Genomic DNA, 17,214 nt, shown 5'->3' with positions numbered 1-17,214 from the left:
TCAGTACCTCCTGTGCCTCTGCAAAGTGTGCTGGTGGCTTTTGAGTCCATCTCAAGCCTGTAATCTTGCAAAACACAATAGAAGGGGAAGAAACGTGTCTAGCCATGCACATCTGGTTGAGCAAGGAGGGGGCAGAGCCCTGTGTTGGGACTCCAGAGCCTCAGGCTCTCCTGTAGGGGCACGGCCACGATTTGGCCCCAGCAAATCGGGCACAAGGGAAGGGGCTCCCCACTGAGGCATGGGCTGGTGAAAGGGTTTCTGAGCTGCAGGGTTTGCTGGGCAGCGTGTCTCTGTCTGTCTGTCTGTCCTGCTGGGTGTGTGGGGGGGTGCAGCCGCCCGAGCATCGCTGGTTTATTTTGCAGGCGACGGTGATAATTTTCTGCCTGCTGCACGCTCTTTAATTAACAGCTCGGAGGATGTGGGGTGAGAGCGAGGCGTAATGAGCACTCCGTTTGCATATCAAAAGGCAGCATCATTAATAGCTATCCCTGCGAGCGCAGGGGCTCTGAAGGCAGGCGGGTCGTGGGCAGGCGGTGACACTTTGCACAGGTCACCCGTGCTGGCATCACTGGGAGCAAGGTGACGGTCCCCATGGGCAGACCTTTGCCACTCCTGGGTGCCAGGAGCTTCATTGCCACGGCATACATGGGAGCAGCCTCAGAAGTATTCTGGCAAGAGGGCCCCACAATAGCCTTGTTTCCAGGCAAAGGGGGAGCTCTCTGGGGATTTTTGGCTAAATCTCCCAAATCCGGCAATATCCGCAGCTGCTCTGCAGCGACTCCTTGCTGGGACTTCTCTGCCTGGCCGGGGGAGTTGTCCCCGGGTGGCCCCTGGCTCCAGACAGTGCCTTGGGAAGGCTAGAGCCTGGAAGACAGCTCATCCTGCTGCCAGGGCTGCTTGTCCTACAGCTCACACGGGGAAATCCCGTGGGTCTCCCTCTGTCCGTGCTCAGCCAGCAGGATTAAATGTTCCTCTGCCTCTGGCTCCTGTGCGGAGGAGATCAGCTAGTGGGGTGACGGCGCCCTCCTGCACACAGGCTCCTCTCTTTCATTAGCTCTCCTCTAATTAAATGAGGAGAAGCACGATGCCAAGTGTTTCTTCTGCCGTGCCCCCCCTTTGTCTCAACTCCCCTGGCTCCTGAGCTGCCTGCCCGTGTTTGGACAACTTCGTCCAGATGGCCTCAAGCAGATGAGGACTTACAGCCTCCGGAGGAAGGGGCTGAAAGGATTTCCAGAGATGGATTTTCTCCTCATCCCCCTCTCTGCTAGGGCACCGAGAGATGCCGTGAGGGGCCGCACGCAGCCAGCTGGCAGAGCATGAGAGGGGCCTTGGTGGGGCTGCAGCAGGAGCCTGGCTCCCGTCCCTCCTGCTGCAAGCAGACAAGGACCCGGTGCTGTGCTCTGCCTCCTGGGGCTGAAGGAAAGGCCAAATAAACAGATGTATGCTTAAGACGAGGAGCATGCTGCAGGGCAAATTTGCTACCAGACTCCTTGAAGCCAGCTAGAGGTGGAACAATGTAATGATCAAATTAAGGCGCAGTTAAGAGTAAATTGATGGGTCTGTGAGACATGGGGTTAGAAATTAGAGAGCGATTGATTAAGAATTAATATGTAGGCAACACTCATTGCTTAATGTGTGCTACGTTTGTGATGCACTGCGCCTGTGCTGCGCTTAGGCCTCCAGATTACAGGAGCCCCTGGGACCCCGAGAACCAGATCAAACCAACCTTATGGCTCAGACTGGGACCAAGGGCTCAGAGAGCATGCACAAGGAGACGAGATGGAAAGTTCAGCTCCGATGAAGACGTCTTACTTCATCCCAACAGCCACCCAGATGACGACCAGAGAGTACTATGCAAGCGCAGAAGGATTCATAAGATAATTAGCCTACAAAGCGGGGCTAGGTGGAGCTAGGAAATCAATATACATAGATGTCCTGTGAAACTTAATGCATATTTTATATTTTAGGGGTTAAAAGAGAACACCAGTGAGCGAATTGTTGCGTATGCCTTTGGGAGCTATCCCACATGCACCCGGCACCGAAATAAACCACATGCCTACTTTATAACTCATTTGCTTTTGAGTTGTAGAGTCCTTCCGCAAATCATCTGGATGATCAAGTGCCAAATGGACACAGTGGGTAATGACATCAAGAACTAAGGTTGGCATTAGGGAGAATGAATGACGTGATGTTCAGATGAAGGAGCAGCTGCCCTGCTTTCAGGTGGGGTCTCACCAGTGTTGTGCAGGGATCGAGCCAGGGAAGTGGCCGTGGGACAGCTCCAGGGATCAGGAGCTATTGGCACCAGAGAAACGTCTCAGCTGGCATCACAAGCCCAGCTTCAGTAGTGCTCTCCTCCCCAAGTACCCCTGTCCTTATCTCTCCCTTAAAGCAAAGGGAGAGGATAAGCACAAGCCACCTCCTAACACCACCTCCACCTCCACCTCCTCCTCCTCCGTCTCAGTGAACTGTTGGCAGGACAGCAGCTCTGCAGGAGAGGGTTAGGAAAGGACCAAATCCTTCCCCCCATGGAGGTGGCACCAGACCATGTGGTTCTCACACCTGGCTGTTGAAGGACACGCACAGCAGAGTAAAACGAGGGCTGAATGAGTTTCAGCTGGAGGAGCTGTAGATTAGGGCCACCAAACACCTCCTTGGATTGACAGCTCTTTACAGGATGCTGTGCCCTGACTCTGAGACCTTCAAAATTTTGAGTTTCCATCCTGTCTAGCAAGCCAGATATGGAAGCGTGCTGGGGAGGGATCAGAGCAGAAAGTCCATGTAAACAAATCCACTTGTCATCCCCAAAGATCTCCTTTCCTTCTCCAGAGGGTTAGTTGGCTTCCATTGTGTGTTTTTTCTTTGTTTGCTTTTTTCTTCCAACAGTGGTGCTCCATCCTCAGCCCTTTCTCTCGGGAAGGGGCAGGGTTGCTGCCCGTACACCAACACAGGCAGGATATCTAGCTCGCACAGGGCTGCTTGCAGCTTATGATTTGCAGCAAGCATCGGTTTGGTGAGCAGATGTCTGGGAGGAGGAGGCCAGGAGCTTCCTTCACTTACACAACAAGGTCTTGGTAAACCTCCTGTTCGGAGCCAGCTTTCCTGGGGAGCATTTGGCAGCTTGTTTGTGCAGCAGGAGGGAGGATTAACCATTAGCATCCTCCCTGGCACCTCTCGCTGAAAGCCGTGGGCTCTCAATTTTGGCTCCCTCTGTCCTGATCCTGGGAGCTGCCCAAACTGGAGATGTGCATGGTGAGGAGAGGAGCAGAGAAGCCTCTCCCACCAGCCAGTACAGCCCCACTGCTCAGGGAGAGGTTGTGCCCAGCCTCGATGTCTTATTTTTTATTTATTTATATTTTTTTTCCAGAAGGCTTTAATTGAGTTTCCCTGGGGAGAAGCATTTCTATCTAATTCGGCTCTTAATTAACCCCGTGCACCCCAAAGAGGCTCTGCAGCCACTTGTAAATTAAATATGAAAAGCATTATTTATCTGGGAATAGCAGCCTAATGGCTGCGGCTCTGACGTTTATGGCTGCTAATGATGATGGATGCGGAGAGAGGAGCCAGGAGGGGAGCGGAGGGGACGAGTTCCTTCTCTCTTAAAAGATACAAGAGACAGACTTGTATGGGCCACCCTGCAGGGGCACGAGCGGGCTCCTTCTTGCTCAGATTAAAAACAGATGTGACAGGAGCACAGGGAGCTGGAGGAATACTCTGCCCTGCCAGCCTCCTCCTGCCTCCCCCTCAGGCAGAGCTGTCCCTGGAGCAGCCCCTGCCCCTCTGGAGGAGCTGCAGGAACCCCCTCAGGTTTACCAAAACCGCAGGTTTTACACAACAAAGCGCGTTCCTCCGCATCTGTTGGCACTAATGCGGTTTGCCAGCGTGGTACCAATCCATGCGGCACGTGGAGGGCTCTCCAAAGCTCCTCGCCGTCTCCCGTGGCTGAGAACCACCTGAGCGAGCTGGTACTTCTACCTCCTGCATCTGCTCCTCCATCCCAGCCACTGATAAACTCACAGCAGGAGCCAGGCACAGATCCTGACTTTGCTGCTGATCTTTTGCCACCATAAAACCAGACAAGTTACCTTCCCAGCTTTGGGGTTCCTTGCCGGTTTCTCGTACAGGGAAAGATGATGTCTTTTGCCCCACGGCTAATAGGCTTTCGTAGCAGCTGCCTGCACCATCTTTTGTCAAAGGAGCCCTAAATAAATAGCCACTTCGTTGTGCTTTATCCACTGCTGGGCTGATAAGTTCGAGGAAATCTAGGAGATTAGTGAGACATGATTTTCCTCAGAGATGCGCACACTGGGCTGTATTATGAGATGTTCTGGTTTTAATTATCATTCCAATCAATTTGGTGCACACAGATGTGCAATTTACTGATCTGTAATTCCCCAAATTACCCCTGGAGGCTTCATTTTTATTGTCAGTGTAACATTTGCTACCAACTATCTGTTGTTTGTTTTTGGGGGGAAGGTTTTCTTGTTGTCTTTTGTTTTTACACCTCCAGCCATCTGCTCTGTGGAAACCCGCTCAGGCTCATTTTTTTATTTCTCGTTACCTGCCGCAATGTCTGCTTCCAGGCCAGGCTTTGGTGTCCCCATTTTGGAGCCCCCTGTGAGCATCCATCCCATGGGGACAGTGGCTGGTTGCAGGGATGCATGGAGCAGCCAGCCCCCAGCAGCAGGCAGGCAGCAGTCCCACCACAGCTCCTCACAAAGGTGTGCGGCTTAATTAATTAGTGTTTGCAAAACGCAGCCAGGGCACGGTACGGGAGGTGTCAGGGAAGATGAACACATCATGATAAGTGCTCTCTTCATGGAGATGCGTAATTGCTCCTTCTGAGGATCAGCAACTGCTTCCAGCATCGTTTTCCCAGTGTCGACTGGTGCTGTCCTGGGACGGGGCAGCCTGCTTTGGGCTCTCAAGGTGAGGGGCATGGGGAGCACCACACACAGCCCTCATCCCCTGCAGGGACACAGGGCTGCTGGAGGGGGAGATTGAACCAGCCCAGCCCCAGCGGTGCCTGCTAGGCTGGAGATAATCTCCATTTAATTCTCCTGCAGACGATAATCCACTCGGGGATGTGGTCCCCGTGCTCCTTGACCTCTTAATCCCATTGCCACGGAGCCTGTTTAATGGAGAAGCTGGTGAAGTGGTGCTGGGCATCCCCCAGCTCCCCACGGCCACCTGTCCCTCTTGCCTCCCCCGTTCCTGCCTGGCACAGCTCTGGCTTCAAAATCCCCCCTTGCTCTCCACCCTCCCCCAGCTGAGACAGGTGCAGGGAATCCCCAGACCCCGAGGCATGGATGTGCCCAGCAGCAGCTGCTTTCCCTGGTGGCATCTGGAGCAAAGCCCTCTGCATCTGCCAGAATCTGACCTCTCCTGTCTGCCGGGGAGGGACAGAAAATGAGGGTTTGATCCCCTCTTTGTTTCCCTGGGCACCAATTTGGCAGCTCTGCAGCCGGGGAAGAGGTTGGGCTGCCTCCTGGTGAGCTGCTGCAGCTCGCTGGGTCGCTGCCAGCCCATGGAGGGCTCACACCCTCCTCTGGGCCCTAAAAAAATGAAACTTTTACTCATGAACAAGCCGTTCCCACAGGGGCAGGCAGCGTGCTGCCTCAGTGCTGCGAGCCCTGCCCGACCGGAGGCTCCCTCCTGCCTTTAGGGTCGGGGCCGCTGCCAGCAGGAGCCTCCCCCCGCTGAATTTGGGAGTGGGAGCGTGGATGTTCAGCTGCCTGGCATCAGACAGCGGGGGAACGTCCTGTTCCTGTTCCCCTTCATGCTCCCGTGGCCTGATGTTAAAGGGCAGATTCATTCATTTGGGGCCCCGTTACAGGAAGGTGAAGCGTCCTGTGTAGGAAGCAGCCTGGGAATTGTTTTGTCCTCTCTGCAACCATCTTACCCTCCCAGGATGCTCCCTCCAGCAGAACGGAGAGCCCAGTGAAGGGGGGGGACTCCGCTAAACGTAAAAAAAAAAAAATAAAAAAAACTCTTTTGAAGCTGAAGTCTTGCAGGCAGGCACTTCATCGCGCTCTTTTTTTGCTCTTGCATGCATATTCAACCAGAGAAAGTGCTGTTCCCCTAAGGTGAAATGCTGGGATATTAATTTTCTGAAGTTCTCGATAAGCTATTGAAGATTAATTTTAGGGAAAGCCAGGGGATATGATGGATTGGAGCCCAAGCCTGCTTAAATATGCAATATTAAAAATTGATCGTTGTCTCTCCTTGTCATACACCCTGCCCCGGTGTCTGGGGCAATCCCACAGTCTGACAAAAAGCCAGGAAAATACTCAGTAAGCCCCACGCCCAGCTGAGTGTAGACTTTAATAACTTGTGTTGCCGTTATTATTGTTAAAATCACTTTTATTAGTTTCTGTTTTGGTTAATGCCTGGCTCTGTTGCATGGATTGGTAGCTGGGGATTCCTCCTCTCCCCGCCGGAGCATCCCCACAGCCCCCACCTGGGGATGGTGCTGAGCTGGTCCTTAAGCACCACACGGCCCTGCAGGGGCACCCGGGGGCAGGGGGATGTGCTGAGCACAGGCACATCTGCTCACAAAAATCATCCAAAACCACTGGAGTTGTCAAAGCAGCGACAAACTCCTGCAGGTATTTCTGAGGCTGCTGCGAAGCCAATGTCCGTCTGTGGTGGAAGGCGCGAGGTCGCTCTGGGCGCTCATCAGCAAGGAGAAAGCTCCCTCCGAGCCTTCTTTGTCACCATCCGGATGAGAGAAAGTCCCCTCGATCCACTCCTACCAGAAATCTGCTGATGCTCGGTGCCTCCCCGCAGTTAATGACTGCGGGAGCGAGGATTTGCTGGCATCTGCACTTTGCAGAGAGCCGCCAGGGAGCGGGCAGCTCCCACCAAGGGTGCAGGGAGGACCCGCAGCAGGGTCCAGCATCAGGTTTTTCTGGCTGACTTGCTTTTCTACAAAGCATCTGGGAAAACAGCGTGGTGATGCTGAGGGGTTACTGTGAGGTATTGATCCTTGGGGCCAGGCTGCTCACCTCCTGCATGCTGGACCCCAGGGATGGGCAGTGTGTCCCCTGTGGCAGGCTTCGCACGAGGAGCCGCGGTTGAGCACAGAAATGTAGCGCACTTGAGCAAAGAGCTGTTATTTGCCTAAGGTCCAATCTTCCCTCATTTGTGCTTGGGCTGTAGGAGCACTTGTCCTAATGATTCATCCGTGCTCTTCACTGCAGCGGGCTGGCAGCAAGGGACAGGCAGGTCTCTGCAGCTCCCGGGCTGTGCTGTGTGCCGTGCCCCCATGCAGCATTCCCCATTATGGGACGTGGCCAAAACAGCTGCCTGGCCAGCCCAGGATCCCTGCTGTGCAGCCTTCACAGCCACCCCTGGCTGCCTCCTTCCCCGTGACCAGACGGACAGGGGTGGGAGGTTCAGCAGAAAGCCATGGCAAGGCGTTGGCAAGGCCAGGGAAAGAGAGGAAGACAACGGGAATGGGTGAGGAGCATGGTTGGTTTGTTTGTTTTGTGGTTTGCTTTTTTTTTTTTCTTTTCCCTTCACCAAATGCAGTTTTATTTTCTGCGTTAAAAATTTATGGAGCCCTTCATTTAATATTTATAAAGTAAGTGTCTTGGTGATAAATTACCGAGGAACACAACAGGGCAGCCTTGCTGCTGGGGTAGGAGTGCCCAGCAGAGGCTGGGAGCTTCCCATACATCTGGTCTGTCCCTGTCCCTCGTCCAGCATCCCTGGGGACAGCAGGGACTGTGCTGCGGGGCTGGGAGGAGGCTCCACGTGGGTGTTTGTCACTGTGAGGCTGTGGCTCTGCTGGCCACCGTGTTTTATGGGGAAACACAGGTGGGAGCAGGAAGCCAGGCTGCCAGGGGCTGAGATGAGAGCCGCAAGGTGACCCAAGCATCTTCTGAAAACTCCACCAGGTCGATGCGATCAATCCCACTAATCATTTCCTCTGTCAGAGCGAGGAGCAAAACCCTTGTGCCACCACCACCTAGGGGACAGGAACCATTCCCAGAGGATGGGGACCTGTGGGGCTGCCGTGATGCCTTGCAGGAGCTCCAGCCCAGCCCTCGCACGCTGCGACACTCAGCCCTAAATGTTCCTTCTGCTGCAGGTGCAACGCAGCAAATGGAGGCAACTCATCCGAAAGTCCCTGAGCTGGAGCCGAGTGGCCGCCTGGCTGCTCTGGATGGGTTAAATGACACTTCCCTGGGGCGTTTCGGGATCATTTGTTCCCTCGCTCCACCTCCCTAACTAGGCCTGGGGAGGTGGCGAGGGAGCGGACAAGGTGGCCGAAAGCAATTTCAGGCCTTGGAAAGAAATAAACTGGCATGTAACGGTGACAGGGAACTGTGCAATTAGTACAACGGGGCAATGTCAACAAGCTCTTAACGCCAGTTGTTATGGCAACACCAGGAAAAGCAATATCGGTGCTGGAAAAATCGAGAGGCTGAGAAACACCAACAGCGGCGGGCAGGGCAGCACTGGGGCGGCTCCGGGCATGGGACTGGGGAGAACTGGCAGCCCTGCCCTGGCTGGTCGAGCAGAATTGGAGGGAAGGAGGGTGCTGAGAGGCTTTTTTGTTAGCAAAGTGATGGTACTTTGGGACCAGCAGCCAGCTCTGTCCTTACAGGGCTCCCCGGTGGCAGGGCTGCAACCCAGGCTCAAAGGGAAGCTGCTGCGGCAGGCCCGTGGGGGCTGAGAGCGTGTGGCTTTAGGGAGAGACACACCCTGAGCCCTTTAGAAAGAGACGAGTGACAGGAGGATCAAAGCACTGCAGAGAATTGTGTTTTGTCTAAAACACAGGTCTTAACGGCAGCTTTTGAGTGAATCTTAAGGCGACGTAATGGGATCTCTCAGAAAACAGCACAGCGAGCCCTGCAGCTGGTGCAACCAAGAGCAAAGACCTCTGCGTGGTGTTGGTGAGGTGTTCTTGCCCTCACAGCAAGAGTTAAGTTAGTTGTTTCAGCAGCTTAGGACGCTGGTGGCTGTTTGCACTGGGGGTGTTTGTGCACAGCTCCATGCCATGCTGCCATGGGAGGCCTCCACAAGGCCTCATGAGGTAGGAATGCTTTTGCTGAGCTTGATGGGGCTGCTTGTGGAGCAAACCGTGTAACCATGTCCTTGAGGAGGCACAACCAGGCCCACAGTGAGGGGGCAGGTTCCTTAAAGCTAATGAGGTGCTAACGAACAGGGCTGATAACCTGTTGCTCTCACCTGTAAATGCAGTAGCAGCGTGTGTGTGGTGGTAGCTGGCTGCTGCAGCTCTTTGGAGAACCTCTAGCATTAACTCTTGCCAAAGATGCCGTAAACTTCATAAACTTGCTTCTCCCTGCAGCTCCAGCAAGGAGAGGTGCTGGAGCTTTGCCCTGCTGCCGCCTGATGCAACGAGCAGCCCTGGGAGCCCTGTCCCAGGCTCTGGGAACAGCTCCCTTCTTCCTCCTCCTGGAGACACCAGGGGTGTCCTGCTTCCTTCTGTCTGCACCAGCTCCAGGCTGCGTGAAGGGACAGTGTACTGAAACTGGTGCTCGTTTGGCTTCAAGATATCTGCCTTGGGGTGGCCTCGTGCTTCTCTGCTGGGATTGTTTGAGGTGAGGTGAGTGGCCTGGAGACCACGCGTGACAAATGTGGGCAGGAGGACAGCATGCTAGCAACTCAGAAGGTAGCAGCCCTGCACCAGTACCCCAAGTTCACCCAGTTCACTTGGGAGGAGAGGAAGATACCCCATTCCCCAGGGAGGTTAATTCCCATCAAATTCCTGTAGACCTTAGGCAGCAGCCACGTATCTGCCTTCCCAGGCAGTGCCACTTCAGCTCCCCTCAGCCTCCTGTTCCTTGGCCGTACCCGGTGTGCTGCTCCTGTGCAGCATCCTTTGATTTCTGCAGGGAAAGCCTTTGCCAGCAGAGAACGCGTCTGATTTTTTCTCGCTCCTCGGCAGCAGCTTTGGAGCTGTTGAGATCCCTGGGGACTGAGCCGGGCTTCAAACAGTCAGAGGAGCGGAGACCCAGTCTCCTGAGACGGCTGAGTGCAGCACAGCATCCGCTTTTTTTTTTCTTCTTCTTTTTTTTTTTTTTCCCTACGATGCTATCAAGACGTTTCTCTGTATTTCTTTCTTTGCAAATCAGTAGAATGCAGCTGGCTTCCCTCCCGCTGTTGTCAGGGGCTGTTGGGGAAGGTGTTTTCATTTCGGCTCTTGAGTTGAAGAATAAAGGAGGAGGAGAAGGTGGGAGAGAGGCTGCCGGAGAAAAATATCAGAGAAGGGCATGGGAGAGTGGCTGCTCGCAGCTCACCCGTGGAGGGAATAACAGCAGGCAGCGGGGATGCAGGATGCTGAGCACCAGGGATCCCAGCCTTGGTATCAGTACAAACCAGGATGGGGCTGATGAAGCTGGCTGGCTTTGGGGAGCCCCTGAAGTCTCGGACCTTCAGGCAGCGCATCCCTGTGGCACCAGCTTGATTTCTCCTGCACAGGTAAGGGGCTAGCTTTTGCCCCCTCCTGCCATGTGCAGGCACCCGGCTGCACCAGTTCTGTGCCAAGCCCCCCAGGCTTTCCACCATCATTTTCTAGCCAGGCTCCTGACCCGGTCCCACGCTGCTCTGGAGCAGAATCCGGCCCCGTGCTGCCACAGCTTACAAGGCTGATGTATTAGTCCTATTCCCACTGAGCTCCTTCTTCGGGTTTGGCCTGTGATCATTAGGATAAAAAATACCCTTGGCACGAGCTGCCCTCCGCAGAAGTAATCCTTCCTCCCTGCTTGGCTCTGCTCCGGCTGCTGCCCTGCCAGATATCCCAGGCCCTCCTGCAGCGGTCCGCTTGTCCCAGCTCTGCTTTGTATGGCTCTAATGTCCACCCCAGGGGGATGGGGTCCCTCAGCAGGGACCTTGTCTTCCCTGGGAGCTGGCTGCAGGTATGCTGCCACCCCTGCTGGGCCATCAGTTGTCTTGCTGTGCATGCAGGGTTACTACCCATGTGTCCCATACTTCTCTGCTCCTTGTGTACAATCTCCTCTAAGCTCCCTTTTTGCCTGCTTTTGCTGCTTGGGATGCACCAGACCCTCCTGCTCTGTCCCCATGTAGAAGAAAGGGAGCGGTGGCAGGGCACAGTGTCCCCTCCTGCCTCCCTACACCCAGTCCCAGTGTCCTGGGAGCAGAGCCTTCCCCCAAGGGGGTCCAGAGGGGATGTGAAGCCCCCCATCACATGCACACACTCAGCTCTCCACTAACTTGTGGTGCCACTCCATAGCAGCTGCAGAGAGGGCTGGGTGAAACTCGGGAGTCATTAGCTCAGCTGGAAGGATGAGCTAATGAGAGGAACCTTGCGAGCTTTCCTCCCTGCTCCTGCTTGCTCGGTGCATATTAATCTTCCCAGCCACATGTGCCAGCAGCATCCCCGGCAGCTGAGCGCACTGCTGCATGTTTGCTTTATGGGCCATTGTTCCTGTGTCCCAGACCTCTGCTTGACTTGCTGTAGTTCTTCCCAGTGAATTTGTTCCAAACCAGATGATTTAGTGGCACGCAGAGACCTGGAGATGGCACGGGGAGGCCGTGCACGTTAATGAAGTCCCTGTTAGTGCTCGCGTGCTGCTGCACGGGCAGAGGGAGGACGGGGTGTTTGGGCACAGCCCAATTCCCTGTCCCTTCTGGCACCAGGGTAGCCTGGTGGGGCTGAGCACAGTCTGTCCTGCAGGTCGTGAGGGTCTTCAGGGTAGGGATTTGTCTGACCGGGCTGGGTGATGGCAAGTCAGCTGCTATAGGGTCATGCTAGCATTGCAGAAATGTAATTAATTCTGTGCACTAGCCAGGGAATAAAGGTGAGTTTGAGTATGGAGGCTGTAAAACCCTCCTGGGTGAACACATCTATCTCGTCTTGAGCTTTGTGAGTAATCCCAGCTGTACACCTCCTAAAAACACTCCCATGGAGCCACAAATTCCTGCACAGCGGCTGTAAGGCTGTGGAGAGGCTCGCTTTTCTTAGTAAGGCTGGGAAATAGCTCACGGCACCCTCAAGATGCATTGACCCCAGGCTGTAAACCACTGACCTGCAGCTTACGGAGGAGAGAAACAAGAAGGCGAGGCAGCAATCCCCACACAGACAGGCTGTAAGCTCCAAAGGTGCCAGGGTGGGGTTTTAGTTTAAAAGCTGCTGCTGCTGTGAGCATCGCTGTGGGGCCAGCGGCCATCCCATCCCCATTGGGATGGGAAATGGGGTGAGGCTCAGCACATGCCGATGCTGGGCTCCACGTGCACGTTGCCCCCAGCGTGGCTTTCTGCTCCTCTTCTTACCATAAGTGTTTGGTTTCCCTTTAAAGGAGAACTTCAGAGGGGTGAGCTCTGGGAGCAGAAGTCAGCGTGGTTTGGGGCCGCCAGACCCCAAGCCCAATTAGCTCTGAGTGTGGAAGGACTCTGCTTTGTTCTCTGGCTCAGAGCACAGAGAGCGCCCGGACCTCAGGAGCAGGACATATTTAAATACTGCTGCTAATTGAAAGTATTCTAGCTCCATATTTCTCTTAAAAATTAACTCTTTTGGTTCAAAACACCAAGCCAAGGCATGAGTTTCCTGTAGGCTATTAAAGCCATCTAAGTGTCAGTACCCACGAAACGCGTGCTTGTTGCTCAAAAGTTAATGCCAAGCCAACAGCTCGGGAAGCATCTGAGACCTGGAATGAAATACAAAAACAGATTTTGGCAACGGTAATGGGCTCTCGAAGTGCAGAGAAAATGCTGTCAACGATGAGCTCAGTCAAATTTGAGAAGCTGCGAACCTGAAAAAGCAGAAAGGCTGCTTGCCATTTCTGTCCTAGCAGTGACATCCAACCGAGTGAGGTCCGCTCTCCTGAAAATCTGTGAGGATGCCAGAGCTACTGAGCCTAGCTCGTTCACTGTGTCTGATGCTGCCCTTCATAAATTGTAGGGCTTTTAAACACGAGTGCATGTTGAGAGTGCTTTTTTGTCCTGTATCGAGGACAGGTAAGGCAGGCTAATAAAACCGAGTGCAGATTCTGAGTTTATACATATTTCAGTTAATTACCATCCAAATTAAAGCTTATTCAACTGATGAGTTTAAAAAAAAAATTAATCAGCTAGTGAATAAATGCAATATTAATCCTTTCAACACCAAAAAAAAAAATTATAATCAGAAGAAATGTTAATTGCGTCATAACTCGAACAAGTGAGTTTGCCTTTCATGGACACGGGCAGACCCCAGCGTGGGCTGGTGCTGCCTGGTGGCTGCAAAGGGGCACTGGGCTGGGAGCAGGCACCCCAGGGCAGGGGGCAGAGGGTCTGGGGTCTCCTCGAAGCCCCCCAGCACAACACAGCCATGGTGGGGACAGGCAGAGCCCACACTGGGACTGCCAGCTGCCGGCGGCTCCGTGTTGCTAAGCGAAGAGAAGTTTTAACGCCTTGATTAATGCCCTGACTCTGGGTGAGTAATTAGAATTAATGTGGGATATCAAATCAGGAAATCAGGCATTATTAGGAGGAATTAGTGATTTATTTTCATTTTACGCCTGGCTCACCCCAATCCCCCAACACAGACGGGGGATTTGGCAAGAGACAAAGCTCCTTCCTCGCAGCGAAGGAAGGGAGAAAGAGGCAGCGATGGGGAGCAGGGCTGGCAGCAGAGCGCAGCGCTGAGTCCCCCTCTGCATGGTTAATCACCAAGCTTCATCACAGCCTCCTGCGGACAGCAGAGGGACCATTGCCCACGGGATGCTTGGGGTCAGGGCAGTGCCGTGCACAGGTGGGCACGGGGACACCAACATCCCCGTACACAGGTGGGCATGGGGACACCAACCTGGTGCCTGGTGCGAGCCCTCCCGGCTGCAGCTGGCGCCTCAATCACTCCAGTAAGGAGCTGGTGCTCCTGCACGCCTCATTGCCTGTGCCTGAGAATGAATTTTAATTATACTGCCCGGGCGCCGTAAATCACTGGGGCAATTAAAATCCCCATTTGCACTGACTAATTGCGCCGCGGCATGGGTTGTGGCGGGACGTTCAGCCGCTTAGCCGAGGTGTGCGGAGGAGCGGGGTGGATTTCTGAGGGAGCGTGGCCAGGGGGTGAGGGCAGGAGATGGAGCCCACCCGCTGCTCCTGCTTCCCACTCCCCACCCTCAGAGGACTGCTCATTTTGGTGCCTGGTCAGAAAAAGCCCAAGGGAACCTCTGCTCTGTACATCCCTCGCAGCTCTGGGAGCTCGAGGAGGTTTTGGCCTGGTAAGGAGGTAAAATGGCCCCGGAAAACATCCCTCTGTACCCCAACCAGACCCTTTTACACTTTGTCTTCTTGGGCAAGGATTTTAAGCACTTTTTCCCACTTTTTCTTTCCAAGATTAAAATGTCATTGGTGTGGTTCTTCCTACCCCCTGTAGCATCTCAGCGGTGCTTTGCATTACCTTTGATGTGCCTCACGTGCCGAGTGCCTCCCAGAGAGCAGCGGGGGAAGCTTCAAGAACGGTGTTCAATATGCACAAAGGCTGTCTCTGGAGAAGTTTATCTTCGTGCAAAAAGGTAAGAAACCTTTCTGCTTCTAATTATTTTGAGTCTATAAACAGGCCAAAAAAAAAAATAGGAAAAAAAATCTCTTCTTTCTGCCCATCCACCAGAGAATGGAGGAAAACAAAGACTGGGTGTCCCTGGGCACTGCAGGTGGAGCTGAATGTTGGAGCTCACCTCTCACCTCCTACCTGGGGTTTGGGCCCAGCTGTTTGACCGAGGAAGTGGCTGATCCCCTGCTTTTGCACAAGGCAGAGGCCAGGCTCTGTCAAGGAGATGCCAAGAGAAACCAGCCCCTGCCCCAGCCCATGGTCCTGTGCAGAGAGGAACAGCTTTTTCTGGCTGGGTGTGAAGGCAGCGAGGGCTGGGGGGCTCAGGAGGCTCCAGCCCCTGATCGGGCTCATTCACCATGCAGCTGGCACTCCCCGAGGAGGAGCACGCGACTGCAGAGCTGACTGCTAAAACGCATCCCGCTGCGAAGCATCGCACAGATTTGCATATAGTTCTTCATCAGAATTGAGACGTATTTGTTTAATTAGCACTGCTGTAACACCGGCTGGGCTGGAGGAGGTGCGGGTGAGCGGGCAGCTGGACCCCAGGCATGTCAGGAGAGCAGGACGCAGCCATAGGGACAGCATCGAAGGGTTCCCTGTGTGGCATTGAGCAGCTCAGTCAGCTCTCGGTGTGGCAGCAGGTCCATCTGCAAAGCACGAAGCCCCTGCTCGGAGACGAGCAGGGCACCAAACGGGGCTGAGGCATCCTCCCTGGGCAGCTGGAGGATGCGGGTGCTTCGCTTCGGTGCTGCCTGCAGCAGCTGGGTCACCTTGCCCTGAGGTTTTTGAGCAAAGAGCCAAGGTACGGCCCACGAGCTCAGTGATGGATAGGGAGGCATTACATGGGACATGGGCCTGTTGTTATCTGGCTTTTTGGCACCACAGAGGGGTCCCCGTGCCCTCAGCTGGTGCCAGGCAGCACGGCAGAGGGCAGGCTTTGGCTCCGGCATCCTCAGCCACACAGCCTCCGTCGGGCAGGCAGATTGATAGGTGTCTGGCGGAAAACGTCCCGCTGATAGCCCGAGAACAAAACGCAAACAGGGAGAAATGACAGCTGCTCCTGTAGCTGTTCCATCATCGCTGCCGATAGCAGCACGGCGCCTGCAGCTCCGCGATTGATGCGTCCCCGGGGACACCGGGAGCGCGGATGCCACAATCAGGGAGGATAAAAGAATCGCTGCTGGGACCCAGAGGAGGCTTCGGATCCTTATCGGGAACAAGAAGGACATCAATCTGGTGCCAGCACGGGCCTGTCAGGCGCAGCCCGCACACTCAGCACTGGTAGGACACAGCCCTTGCAGTGGTGTGGAGCAGCTCCTAATGCCATGTAAAGGACTCTGATTAGTTTAAAGCAAAGCCTGGTAGCAGTTTCCAACAGCGTCTCAAGGAAATTGCATCGTGACCATTTCAATCTCCACTGCTGCTGCCCTCTGGAGAGCGCAGGCAATATTTCTCTCTCCGTTGGAACAAGTCGGTCCCTTTGACTTTTGTTTGCGCTCACCCTTCAGCTGATGTAGGGCCGCTTAGCAGGCAAGGAGGTGTTTGGGAGCCAGCCTCCCCTGCGCTCAGAGCACACAGCTCACCCTCCGTGTCCCTAACTGGTGGCTCCGTTGCTCCTGGTGGCTGCCAGCACTGCTCCCCAGCAGCCCCACGCATTGGGGACATCAGTGCTGCTGTCACCCACACTTTTCCTGCTGGGGAGCTGCAGCAGGAGCGTGGGGCAGCAGCAAGCCTGTGCCCAGGCAGGCAGGAGAGGTGCCTGCGTGGGATCTGGGCAAGGCTGCCCAAAGGTGCCCTCCCTGCCTGCTCCCCGCTTGCGCTCATCAGCTGTGACTCCTGGCAGGAGAGCTCCATCCGAGAGCGGGCCGGGAGCCACGGGCAGGTAATTGCTAAAGCAAGCAGGGCCACGTTAATTGAGGTGACGGCAGCCAGCAATGTGCTCTCAGTTAAGCCTTGGCTCTGCCGCAACCGGTGGGCAGGCACCGCGTGTCCCTGCCGTCCCCTCCCGTGCTGTGCCCTGCTGTCGGCTCCGTGGCCAGGGGACACGCTCCTCGCCGGCCACCCCTGCCCTGCGTGGCACGAGGCAGCGTCTTGGGGACCCCCGTGCCATGGGGGACCCGTGGGGCCAGGGCTGGCCCCGTGTCGGGGAGCAGGGAGGGGTGGGATGCGGCTGTTATGGCAACAGAGGCTCCGGAGATGAAGGGAAGGAAAAAGGCATGCTTTAAAGCACGTTTCCATGGCAACAACCATCTTCAAAGGCCTGGGTGAAAAAAATAAATAAAATAATTGGTAAAAAGAGGAGGTTTCCGTAGAGGGGGCACCTCTGTGGTGCTGGGGGAGTCAGACCGGGAGCGTGGGGCCTCCTGAGAGGGGATGGGAGCTGGCAGAGAGGAGGGAACAGAGCTGTGGGGTTTGGGGACGGTGTGGTGCCCCCTTCCTCACCCACATTTTGGTTTTGCGGCTGGGGCTGTGCTCTGTACACCACAGGCTCCATCCTGCACACCACAGAGCACGGTTTTGGCCCCAACCACCGCCCTCACAGCCTCATCACTCCCACCACATCATTTTGGGTTGTCCGAGCCCCCAGGTGAACCTCTCTTTGCTCACCCAGCCCCGCTCACTGTCCCAAAAGCCCGGCTCTGCCATCACAACCTGCTCCCTGCACTGGGGCACAGCCGGCAGCCCTC

At 55.0% G+C, this 17,214-nt stretch overlaps 1 long non-coding RNA gene across 1 annotated transcript; it reads left to right on the top strand.

Moving 5' to 3' along the window:
• The first annotated feature begins 9,138 nt into the window (after positions 1-9,138).
• On the top strand, positions 9,139-17,214 carry LOC106015257 (uncharacterized). Its single transcript, XR_001187158.5, has 3 exons — positions 9,139-9,577; positions 14,311-14,489; positions 14,585-17,214. It is a non-coding gene; the product is annotated as an uncharacterized lncRNA (long non-coding RNA).

Source organism: Anas platyrhynchos, chromosome 5 (assembly GCF_047663525.1).
Source record: "Anas platyrhynchos isolate ZD024472 breed Pekin duck chromosome 5, IASCAAS_PekinDuck_T2T, whole genome shotgun sequence".
Lineage (NCBI taxonomy): Eukaryota > Metazoa > Chordata > Aves > Anseriformes > Anatidae > Anas > Anas platyrhynchos.
The sequence above is the reverse complement of the archived record's forward strand: the minus strand, read 5'-3'. Positions and strand labels throughout refer to the sequence as shown.